Source organism: Thamnophis sirtalis, unplaced genomic scaffold, assembly GCF_051295495.1.
Source record: "Thamnophis sirtalis isolate CommonGarterSnake01/CBP01778 unplaced genomic scaffold, rThaSir2_p1.2 scaffold_4, whole genome shotgun sequence".
Classification (NCBI taxonomy): domain Eukaryota; kingdom Metazoa; phylum Chordata; class Lepidosauria; order Squamata; family Natricidae; genus Thamnophis; species Thamnophis sirtalis.
This window is the reverse complement of record NW_028261384.1, coordinates 116,154,224-116,166,586: the sequence shown is the minus strand read 5'-3', so window position 1 is coordinate 116,166,586 and position 12,363 is coordinate 116,154,224. Positions and strand designations below refer to the sequence as shown.

Genomic DNA, 12,363 nt, shown 5'->3' with positions numbered 1-12,363 from the left:
GACTTTGTTTCTGCTGGCACAGCACTTGATCAATCTAATTCTCATCAATCAGTTAAAGAGCCTTCCAAAAAGAAAAAAAAGTTTTTGCACTCTGCAAACTTCCCAAAAACGGCCCATTTTTTCGTGAAAACGGGCCCATTTCCCCACCCCAAAAGGCATAAATAGCCTTGGGAGGGCTTGCAGAGTGCTCCTGGGGGGTTGGGGGGTGAATGAGCAAAAAAAGGCTGTTTTTTGTCAAAAAAATTGCATGCATAGCCTTATGGAGGCTTATAGAGTGCTTCTGGGGGCTGGGGGGGGGGATGGCCCATTGTTTGCTCATTTCTGCCCTCCCAGCCCCCAGGAGCTCTCTGAAAACCTCCATAAGGCTATGCACAGCCATTTTGATGAAGGGGGCTTCAGGAGGCAAAAAATGCCATATTCAATGTATAAGACGCACCCAGATTTTCAGCCTTTTTTGAGGAAAAAGGGTGCATCTTACACTCCAAAAAATATGGGTAACTGTAGAATTCTACATATTTCTGCTTAGAATTATTGTAATCGTACATCATTCTAATTGTTCTGATTTTTGCCCACCACAGTTACATAAATTGCTTCCTACAATGGTTTGGAGAGGTTGAGTCTATCCCAATTTGTCAAGGAGCAGAATATTTTCCTTAAAGACACTGAAAAAAACCACAGGTGGATATTTCTGAAGGACTTCAGTCTAATAGCACAAGGAGAGAGAGTTAAAAATGTGGGCCTTCCCACTAATCATAAATTATGCATTTATTGGATCTGGCAGAAAGACTCTCTTCTAACATTGTATACTAAATGGTTTTAATTGTTTAATGTTACTCAAGGGACTTAATCTTTTTTCAGAGTTGGAAATTAAAAACAGATTAATGTATAATGTTAATTCCAGTACCTGGGTTGATCTGGATGATATCATAAATATAAATCTATATTAGGAAAATACAGATTTCTAGACCAATTTCAACATTTATAATATCAAATCTTTTGGCACACACAGATTTCCTCAAAGGGCAGCCAAGTCAATTATGCCATTAAAGGTAAAGGTTCCCCTTGCACATATGTGCTAGTTGTTCCTGACTCTAGGGGGCGGTGCTCATCCCCGTTTCAAAGCCAAAGAGCCAGCACTGTCCAAAGATGTTCTCCGTTGTCATGTGGCCGGCGCCGGCATGATTAAACGCCGAAGGCGCACGGAATGCTGTTACCTTCCCACCAAAGGTTGTTCCTATTTTTCTACTTGCATTTTTTATGTGCTTTCAAACTGCTAAGTTGGCAGAAGCTGGGACAAGTAATGGGAGCTCACTCTGTTATGCGGCACTAGGGATTCGAACCGCCGAATTGCCGACCTTTCTGATCGACAAGCTCTGCCTTTTAGCCACTGAGCCACCGCATCCCTTATTCCATTACTGTAGTCTATCATTTAATTTCAATGCTTTTAATATTCCTTTTGTATCATATTTTACCCGTTTTTTAAACACTACAGAGGAGATACAGGTAGTTTTAAACTTACATACATTTGTTTAGTGACCGTTCAAAGTTACGACAGCAGTGAAAAAAGTGGACTTTTCATGCTTACAATTGTTGCAGCATCTCCTGGTCACATGATCAAAATTTGGGTGCTTGGCAACTGGCAGGTATTTATGACAATTGCATGTCCCAGGGTCATGTGACCACCATTTGTAATATTTTCAGCCAATGTCTGACAAACACAGTCAATGGGGGAAGCCAATTCACTTAACAACGGCATGATTTACTTAACAACAGCTGTGATTCACTTAACTGAGCAAAAAGGTCATAAAATGGGGTAAAACTCACTTAACAACTCCTTGCTTTAGTAACAAAAAATTTGGGCTCAGTTGAGGTCGTAAGTTGAGGACCATCTGTATACACCAAGGCAAGTAAATTTGAACATTTTTAAATGACAACTGTTTTGTATTATAATTCAAAAGATGTCAACAAAGCCTTTCCATCTGGGTGGGAATTCTGGGAGTTGTTCAAATGCTAATGGCTTCCCAGGTTGGGAAAATGGCAGTAGCACTTAAGACTTATATATCGCTTCATAGTGCTTTATGGCTCTCTCTAACCAGTTTACAAAGTCCACACATTGCTCCCAACAATCTGGGTCCTGCTTTTACCAGCCTTGGAAGGATGGAAAATTAAGTTAATCTTGAGATAGTCAGGATAGAACTCCTGGCAGTGGGCAAAGTCAGCCTGCAATACTGCACTATGCCACCACAGCTCTATGATTATATGCAACATAATGCAATATATGAAATCCCCACTGCCTTCCCAAGTTAATAGAAAGGCATATTAATCTGTTGCAGCAAACAATTTAGTAACAGGCTTAATAGATCCCCCTAAAAGGATCCCCACAAAAGCGTGCTGGTTTTTAAAGTACCAACAAAGGAGATTCCTTGTATCTCAGGGTTTAAATCAGTGCCTTGCTGAAGTTACCTAGTTTGGGTAATGAAATGTCTGCAAGAAAAAAAAAACCCAATCTCTGAGAGCACCAAAAACCTCATTGTTTTTAAAAGGACCAAACCTATTTTGTGATGTATCTTGCCTTGTGCAGTGATCATGAAAAGCAGCTGGGCTCAAATATTACCCTGTCAACAGCTCAGTTTCACTGGAAGAAATTCAGATGGAATCCACATATACATATGCACCCAATACAGAACGTTAGCTACTGTCTAAAAGTCCACTGGTTTATACAATACAAAAGGAGTACTAGAACCTTTGAAATCAATAAAATGGAGACTACAATAATGTTATAATTGATAATCCCAAAGGATTTGATTTTATAAATGTTTAAACTGGCCTAGAAACGATTTTGTTAATGTGGATTTAATAGGGATTGATCTCCACTCACTGGAAGCCGGGCATGTGCGGATTAGACCTCCCTATATTCTCACCAGGGTAACTGCTTCTCTCCCTGACAGGCTCGCTCTATCCAAACCGTTGGCCCCCAACTTTCACCCAGATTCCTTGACTGCGTGCATGCCCTTCCAAACCCCAGTCTGCCCCGGAGAGACCTGCGGTGCAAGATACGAGCGAAGACGCGGCCAGGCGGAATCCTTGCGACACTGCCCCCGGGTTCAGCGCGGGGTCACTGAGTACCAGATGGACCACGAGAGCCTTTTCGGTGCTGGGGAGAGCCGGCGAAGGCAATCGGTAGAAAGACGCAGTGGGACCCTCGGGTTCCTTGCTTGAATGCTTGGCAGGGCCGAAAGCTGCGGTCTTTCCAGAAAGATCAAAGGGCCGCTCCAGCCTGGGGAAAAAAGCGGCTAGGGGATCCTGAGGACTGAAGCGCAAGAGTACTCGAGAAGGACTAGCGTCTTGCAAAGTCCTCTAAGGAAAACGGAACCGAGATGATCAGTGGAAGCCTCTAAATTGCTCGGCTAACTATAATTTGTAACCTCCTGCTTTGTGTGTGTGTGTGTGTGTGGTTGGGGGGGGGGAAGCGGTGAGTATGTGCGTGAGTTTGCAATGCCAAGATCGGACTGGCTTTTCCCTCCGATTCCTGAGCCCACCAGCTGTTAGTGACGGAGGAGGAGGAGGACGAAGGAAGGGGTTGCATTTTGTCAGGCTAACAACTCATTCCTAGATCGGGTTCCCCCATCTCCCCCACCCCTTCTGCGCAAGATATCAGCAGCCCCCGGGCTGCGAGCTCCTCCCACTAGGAACAACTTTCGCTTTCGCTGCCAATGCAAGCGAACTCCTGGGCCTTTTTGTTATATTCGTTCCCCTTATAACGCACGTGTCAGCACAGCTGGCAACTCTCCTGCAGCACCTCCGCTGGCGAGGAAGAGTGGGTCGGCGCTGAACGACGTCCCCCTCATCCCAGACCCCAGAACAACTATTGCCCTCCTGGGACGCGGCGCGCTTCCTCTACCTGCCCGCGTCGCATCTCTGCAGGTAAGCCAAAAGGTTCTTTCTTGCTGGCCAGAAGGTTCAATCCTGCCGCCTCGTTCCTTCGAGTGAGGTGTCTCGAGGAGGGGAAAAACGGGATGCCGCCACTTTAATTTTTGGGGCGGTGGAGCGGGGAGCCTTCCAGGGAATGTCAAGGGCTGAGTCCTAACAAGGATAACGGGCGGGGAGGCTTCGGGGACTCTTTTCCTATAAGCTCGGTGAGTTGAGGGCTTGTTCGCGCGGGGCACCTTCTCTGCGCTTGGTTTAATCCTCTCCCAACCCCAGCTCAGGAATTTGGGGTTTTCTTCAGGAGAACCACCTGCTGGATAGGCTTCAACGTGGGAACGAGGGGCTGATGGTCTGGGACTGATAATCATGATTTCTGAGAATCCGTTCCCTGGTGAACTTGCTGGGCTCCCATGGTGCTTGGACTGGTATCATTTTTAAGGGGTTCTGGACAGAGCATCCTCATGTGGCCATGGGTATTGGAGAGGAGTTTCCGATGGACAGCTCCGTTTTCCAGTCAAGTGAATTCCTGCAGCCCTATTCCCCCCCCCCCTTTTTCCGGTGCTTTGCTGGGTTTTTTTAAAAATTTGTATAATGTAACAGAACTTTTCCCAGTACAGGTAGTCCTCAACTTCTGCTTTGCTGGTGCTTCAGCTGCCATGAAACGGGAAGGGGGGGGTGTATGTGGGAGGGTTTTAATTGATGTGCTGGAGGACTGCTGGAGGAATGTTCTAGGATGTACCAGTCGTTGGGATTGCGCATGCGTACGTGTTTCCCGCCTGCATCAATGGCCTTCACATTCCATCGTTGGCTTGTCTTTTTGAAGTTATCTCACACCTGACAATTGAAGGACTTATGATTGGACTGGAGCTTTGATCCTAAGGGGGGGGAACGGGCTTTGCTATATATCAATTGCTTTCGCGCCATATTATTCAGATTTTGCTTCACTACTGCTCGCTTACCATTTGTAATTAGTAAAAGCACTTTGGATTTCCAACTCATGGAGTCTCTTAGTCTTCTTTCCTAATTATGGAATGGAGTGGGGCGTGACACCCCCCCTTTTCCGGTGCTTTGCTGGGTTTTTTTAAAAATTTGTATAATGTAACAGAACTTTTCCCAGTACAGGTAGTCCTCAACTTACAATAGCTCATTTAGTGATCATTCCAAGTTACAACACACTGAAAATGACTTGTGTGTGTATATATATCTCTCAGCAAACTATCTAAGGATGAATGAAAGGATGAGTGAAAGATGAAAGATGTTCCTCCCCCACCTCCTTTTTGGGCTAAATTTTTGCAAGGCAAGAAGAACACAGTTTTGCTAAACTCCCCAAGCCCCAGTGTAAGCGAAAAGAGTGGAGAGAATGTCCCTTATTCCCCCCCCCCATTTATATAAAAGTTTCAAAAAACAATCATCAAAACTGCGCTGCTATCTCAGCTAAGCCAAAAGGAACAGCAAAGAAAAAATTTCCCCTCTCTGCCAGCGAAAGTGTGATTAAATGACTTTTGGTATATACCTCTCAGCAGAAGTATTTGATTAATGCGGTTGATATCATGAATGATAACTGTGTGAACGGATGTTCTGAGACTGAATAACATGTAAACAGTATAATCTGCCAGTGTATAAACAGAAACATTCTTTGTAATTGAGATTATTTTGACATGGAAACTACTTTGGTGGTTTGTGTGGGATCAAAGCTAGTTTAGCAAGGGCTTGGAGGGGGGGATTTTAGTTTCTTTCTTGCTATTTAAAAGCAATCCCTTTTAATTTGGGGGGGGGGCGGTTGGAGACATAATCCTCCATTTACTGGTGCTAAGTCAACAAACTTTGGTTGGTCTTGAAAAATGAGCAGAACCAGACCTAGAAAAGACAAGGAGCAAAATCCCAGGATTACAGGGTAGATTGGAAGCTGGGGCAGTGATTGGGGGAGGGGGGAGAGATGGCAGCAAGAAGAAGAAGACAATTGGCAAATTACTTCTAGAAGCCATTACTCCTGCTTAGAAAACTAGTGAACATGTCCATAATGTTATCAGAAGACAATTTGAAGGATATGATTTTTTAAAAATACATTTTTCAGAATCTTCCAGCTCCATAGAATGTGATGCTCCATATACCTGGAGCCCAAGGAAGTAACAGTAGACTTATATACCGCTTCATAGGGCTTTCAGCCCTCTCTAAGCGGTTTACAGAGTCAGCATATTGCCCCCAACAACAATCCGGGTCCTCATTTTACCCACCTCGGAAGGATGGAAGGCTGAGTCAACCCTGAGCCGGTGAGATTTGAACCGCTGAACTGCTGATCTAGCAGTCAGCCTGCAGTGCTGCATTTAACCACTACGCCACCTTGGCCCTGTAAAGTAAAGAAAATAAAAACCATTAGGTTAAAGAAATGATTTAGTGTGGGCAATTCTTGGAGTTGGGAGTTGAGAAACACTGTCCTATTCTTTTTGCAATCTTATGAACATGAAATAGTTTCAGTTTGCCTTTTATTTGCTTAGAAAACATAAATACTGTTACATTCCCAAATTTTATGATGATTTAATGTCCTAGATGTTGTGAATCATCAAAAAAAGTTATTCTCTTATTCGTTTTCAACCCCAATGTCCCTGCAGAGTTTCTCTTGGAACCATCTGAGTTCCCTGATGAACTTATTTTTCTCCTTTTTTTTAAAAAAAAAGTGTTCAGTAAAAATGGAAAAGGTGGCTTACTTCAAAATAAAACACCTGCCTAATATTATCTCTTTTTTTAGAAAATAAAAATGATGGTTGGATGCAGCCCAATATAAATGTGTCCAATATCCCCCCCTGGGGGGAAAAAGGTGAAGAGGGCATTTGGACATATCCTGAGTTTGATAGATTTTGGAAAATTTGGAACTGCTCCTGCTATTTAATGAGGGGATTCATTTTTGCTCTTAAAATTTTAAATTGGTTCCCCAGCTTTCTTGCAGGTTTTGTGGACAGAAAATTTCATGTTGAATCTCTGAAATGGTGCTCAGTTAGACACGGAAAGGTATAACAGAGCCACTGAATATATGAACCTGTTGAAGAGCATGATCTTTCCATCTAGAGTCCTCTGCCGGATGGAGCATCTTAACCTCTGAAATTCGCCAGGCCACACACCCTTTCAACTTTTTGTAGATCCTTAAAAACCTGATTCTCCCCACCCCAGGGGTGGTATACACTCACCATCCCTACCAGTTCACAAATGTGAAAGCGCACATGCACTTTTGGCAAAAAAAGAGCACAAATGGGATGCGGTAGAACTGGGGTAGGTGGGCGTGGCGTCCCACGATTTCCACTACTGGTTCGGGTGAACCGGTCCAAACTGGTAGAATACTACCTCTGAGTCCCCCGCCTCCCGCAAAACATTGGGAGACTAGAAATGATACATCTACATGGATTGGCACCAGATTTTTTGTTTTTATTACTTTTTAATGTTTTACATTTTAACTGAGTTTGTGTTTTGCAGTTTGTAAAATGATACTATTGGGAGCCGCCCAGACTTGCCTGAAAGATGGGCAATTACATGATCATTTTAAATAAATGAATATATTTCAACTATTAAACCTGCTTGATACTTTATGCATTTATTTAAAAAACCGACCATTAATCAGTTGAGTCATGATGACTAAAAAGACATTATCTAAGGGAAGGAGAAAGAAGGGATGAAATGCTTTAAAATGTCTACTTAGGACTTGTATGAGAAAACTTTAGAAAAGGGAAAAATTACCTCCTTAATCCTCAATTTATGGCCACAATTGAGCCCATAATTTCCATTGCTAAGTGAGGCACCTCATTTTTATGACTTTTTTTGCCATAGTTGCTAAATGTATGACTGTAGTTGTTATATGAATCATGTGGTTGTTATATGAATCATGAATCATTAAGCGAATCTGGCTTCCCCCTTTGATTTGGTTGTCAGAAGCTGCCTAGGGAAGGTTATAAATGGTGATCATATAAGCCGCATGTCATAAATACATGCCAGTTGCCAAGTGCCCAGATTTTGATCACTGGGCACTGCAGCAGTCATAAATGTGAAAAAAGCTCATGACACTTTTTTCACTGCTGTTGTAACTTCGAACAGTCACTAAACAAATGGTTATAAGTCGAGAACTACTTGTATTGTTGCTAGGAAAAAGAATATGGAACTGTCCAGATAGACTCCAGTTCAGATTTGGTTTATGCTCTTCAGTTACTTGTTAATTAAAATATTGCTGGTTAGCCTAACCTGTAAACTGATCTTCTACAGTAGGTGGTAGAGTAAATTACACGTTTCTTATTTGGCCCATGCAACAGTTTTTGAAACTAACTTGTGGAAAGGAAGTTGCATAGAGGTTAGTCCTCAACTAAAGAGGCCCAAAATTTCTGTTGCTAAGAAAGACTTTGGTTAAATGAGTTTTGCCACAGTTTGCAATCTTTCTTGCCTCAGTTTTAAGTAAATCATTGTGCTTATTAAATTAGTAACCCGATTGTTAAGTGAATCTGGTTTCCCCATTGTCAGAAAATTGCAAAAGGGGATCACATTGTCCATTGCTGAGTCGGTGAGAGGCCCGGATGCCTTCCCTTCCTTTTTTTCCATCGCAGCCTTTCGGATACCACTCCTGTCCCTCTCCATTATCGGCGAGCCTTACCATCTCCCTACCCAGCATTGACTCTCCTTCACCTCGGCTGGGACCATCTGCTCTGGTCATTCTATCTGCCCTCCCTCTGACTGTTTGCTGCCTGCCATAGCTCCAGTTAATTAGGTAGATTTAGTTAGGTTTAGGTTTATAGTTATAGATAGTTTAGGCATAGATTAGATATAGATTTAGGATATAGTTTAGGCATAGATTAGATATAGATTTAGGATATAGTTTAGGCATAGATTAGATATAGATTTAGGTATAAGTACTGGAGACTGTACCATCTGTGGGTGCTCTCGGCCTTGGGGCAGGGCTAGTGGAGACCGGGGTTGGGGTCGTGGCTAGGGTTGGGGGTAGAGTTAGTGTGGGGGCTAGGGCTAGGCTACGCTGGGGTTATTAGGATTAGGCTGGTGTAGGGTTAGAATGGGTGAGCTTAGTTTGGGTTGGTGTTAGTTTTTGGTTTAGGCTTAGAATTAGGATTAGCTTTAGATTAGGATTAGGTTTAGTAATAGGATAAGGTTGGAATAGGGCTAGGAGTGGTAGATGATGGCAGCCGTAGGGGTCAGGACTTGGCTCTGTAGGAATTGGCGCCCTTTATCCCGTCTTCTGGAGCAGCTCGGGCCAGTCCCAGACGTTGGCCCCACAGACTCTCCCCCCCCCCCGGGATTCTGGACCCTGCTCAATCTCAGGGGAAGGAGAAGAACTACCCCCCGACACGGGGGCCATAAATTGCTTGTTGGATCCGGAGGACTTAGGACTGGAAAGCTGCTGTGTACCAATACCGGACCCTTATCCCATGCCCTCTCCGCTTACAGCCACTTTATATGCTACTGACTTTGGACCTGTGGCCTGGGAAGCTCTTCTAGGACTCAGAGGAGGGGAGAAGAGCAGAGCAGCTCACCCTCCATCTGCACACCATTGTGTTACATTGCACTAGCGCAGTGCTCCGTGAATTTTTTAGGAATGTAGTGTGAATGGTATGCTTGGTTGATGTTTGCACCCACTTGTTTTAAATTCATACTGTTGTATTTTCTGTGTTTAACTTATTTTGTGGGGACTGCATGGGTGAGTGGCTGCATGTGTATGAGAGGGTTGAGAGTATTGCCTGGTGTCTCCTCCACTGAGTGCCACTGCAGAAGTGGTAGGGGCCCAGACTTACTTCCCGTCCTAGAATGAGTGTTAAGGATTGCCTGCTGGATGGTGCAGGAGCTGTGGGAGGGGTTGCGGGGTCTACGGTAGCGGGGGAGGGCCAGAGCATTACGGTCACTATGGGGAGGGGCAGGTATGATGGGAACTTCAGGGCTGGCCATTACTGGGGAAGGAGGGTTCGCTACATCACAGAGATCCCTCCTTCCGGCCCTGTTAGTTCCACTCCAGGGCCAGGTGGCAAGAATTGTCAGGGCCCTGGTCTCAGGCTGTTGTTGCTAAATGCCAGGTCTGTGGTTCACAAAGCTCCCCTTGTCCGGGACCTAATTTTAGATGAGGAGGCAGACCTGGCATGTATTACTGAGACCTGGCTGGGCCCAGAGGGAGGAGTCCCCCTCACTGAAATGTTCCCAGAAGGTTTTCAGGTGCTTCATCAGCCGCAACCCCAGAGAAGGGGTGGAGGAGTGGCTGTCATCGTCCGAGGGTCTTTAGTTCCTCGTAAGATCCCTGCTCCGGAGTTTGTCGGGTGTGAGTTGCTGTTGATGAAGCTGGACCTTGGTGGTCAAGTGGGTCTGTTGCTAACATACCTACCTCCCAACAGCATTGCAACAGCCCTCCCCTCGCTCCTCGAGTCAGTAGCCGAGTTGGCGGTGGAGTTCCCCAGGCTTATGGTTCTGGGGGATTTCAATCTGCCTACACTTGGTGAACGCTCTGATGGGGCGCAGGAGTTCATGGCTTCCATGACAGCCATGGACTTGACCCAAGTAATTCGAGGTTCGACTCATTCAGCGGGTCACACACTTGATTTTGTATTTCTGTCGGAGCAGTGGAGATGGGATCTAGAGTTGAAGGGCATTAAAACTTTGCCCTTGTCATGGTCTGATCACTTCCTGCTGAGACTTGCCTTTCGGAGGCCAATCCCCCTCTGTAGGGAGGAGGAACCGATTAGGTGGTTCCGCCCCAGGCGCCTGATGGACCCAATGGGGTTTCAGACGGCGCTTGGAGAAATACCTGACACTATCGTCCACAATCCGGTGGAGTCCTTAGTCGCTGCTTGGAATACAGCGGCGGCGGGGGCTCTAAACCGGATTGCACCTTTGCGACCTCTCCGAGGCGGCAGATCCAGGAGGGCTCCTTGGTTCACCAAGGAACTCCGGGAGATGAAACGCCAAAAGAGCGCCGCTGGAGGGCCAGTAAATCTGAGTCAGACCAAGCACTGATGAGAGCCTTTATTAGAGCCCATCTCATGGCAATACGGGCGGCGAAATGTTCGCATTTTGCCGCCCTTATTGCATCCGCCGAATCGCACCCAGCCGCCTTGTTTAGAATAACCCGCTCCCTCCTGAAAGGGAGGGATGCGGGTGACCCTCTACAGGGTAGAGCTGAGGAATTTGTTCAGTATTTGACGGATAAAGTCGCTCGGATTTGGATAGAGCTGGACTCCAATTGCACGATACCAGCCGAGGTACCGGGGGAGGGTCTTGAGCATGCTTTATGGATTGAGTTTCAACGGGCTTCTCCTGATGAAGTGGACAAGGCCATGGGAGCGGTGAGTGCCTCCACTTGTATACTGGACCCGTGTCCCTCCTGGCTGGTCTCGACCAGCAGGGAGGTGACACGCGGCTGGATCCAGGCGATTGTGAACACCTCTCTCCAGGAGGGAATCTTCCCACCCCTCCTAAAGGATGCAGTGGTGAGACCCTTCCTGAAGAAATCATCTCTGGACCCAGCCATTTTGAGCAACTATCGTCCAGTCTCCAACCTTCCCTTTGTAGGGAAGGTTGTTGAGAAAGTGGTGGCCTCGCAACTCCGACGGTCCTTGGATGAAGCTGATTATCTAGACTCTTTTCAGTCGGGTTTCAGGCCTGGTTACAGCATGGAAACTGCTTTGGTCGCGCTGATCGATGATCTCTGGCGGGCCAGGGATAGGGGTTACCCCTCTATCTTTGTGCTTCTTGACCTCTCAGCGGCCTTCGATACCATCGACCATGGTATCCTTCTGCGACGGTTGCAAGAGGTGGGGGTGGGAGGCACCGTTTTGTGGTGGTTCTCCTCCTACCTCTCGGGCAGGTCGCAGTCGGTGTTGGTTGGAAGGCAGAGATCAACCCCAAGGCCCCTCAAGTGTGGGTGCCGCAGGGTTCGGTTCTGTCCCCCCTCCTATTTAACATCTACATGAAGCCGCTGGGTGAGATCATACGCCGGCACGGGATTAAGTATCATCAATATGCAGACGATACGCAGCTGTATCTGTCTGCCCCGTGCCAACTCAGCAAAGCAGTAGAAGTGATGTTCCAGTGCCTGGAGGCTGTTAGAGTCTGGATGGGAGCAAACAAGTTGGCATTCAATCCAGACAAGACTGAGTGGCTTCTGATGTTCCCTCCCAAAGATTGTCCAACTGTTCCATCTCTCAGGCTGGGGGGCGAAATTATATGCCCCTCTGAGAGGGTTCGCAATTTGGGAGTCCTCCTGGACCCACAGCTGACTCTAGAACACCATCTGTCGGCTGTGACCAGGGGGACCTTTGCCGTGGTCCGCCTGGTGCACCAATTGCGACCCTACCTGGATCGGGAGGCCCTTCAGACAGTCACTCACACCCTTGTGACCTCAAGACTGGATTATTGTAATGCGCTCTACATGGGGCTGCCCTTGAAGAGTGTTCGAAGACTCCAATT

General features: G+C 46.1%; 1 protein-coding gene across 1 annotated transcript in view; it reads left to right on the top strand.

Moving 5' to 3' along the window:
- Positions 1 to 3,887: 3,887 nt before the first annotated feature.
- The window catches only part of FLT3LG (fms related receptor tyrosine kinase 3 ligand), a 28,908-nt gene continuing 20,432 nt past the window's right edge, over positions 3,888 to 12,363 (top strand). Inside the window, exon 1 of the mRNA XM_087713836.1 lies at positions 3,888 to 3,924. The gene's annotated coding sequence lies outside the window, so the exon portion shown is untranslated. The remainder of the gene's footprint in view (positions 3,925 to 12,363) is intronic.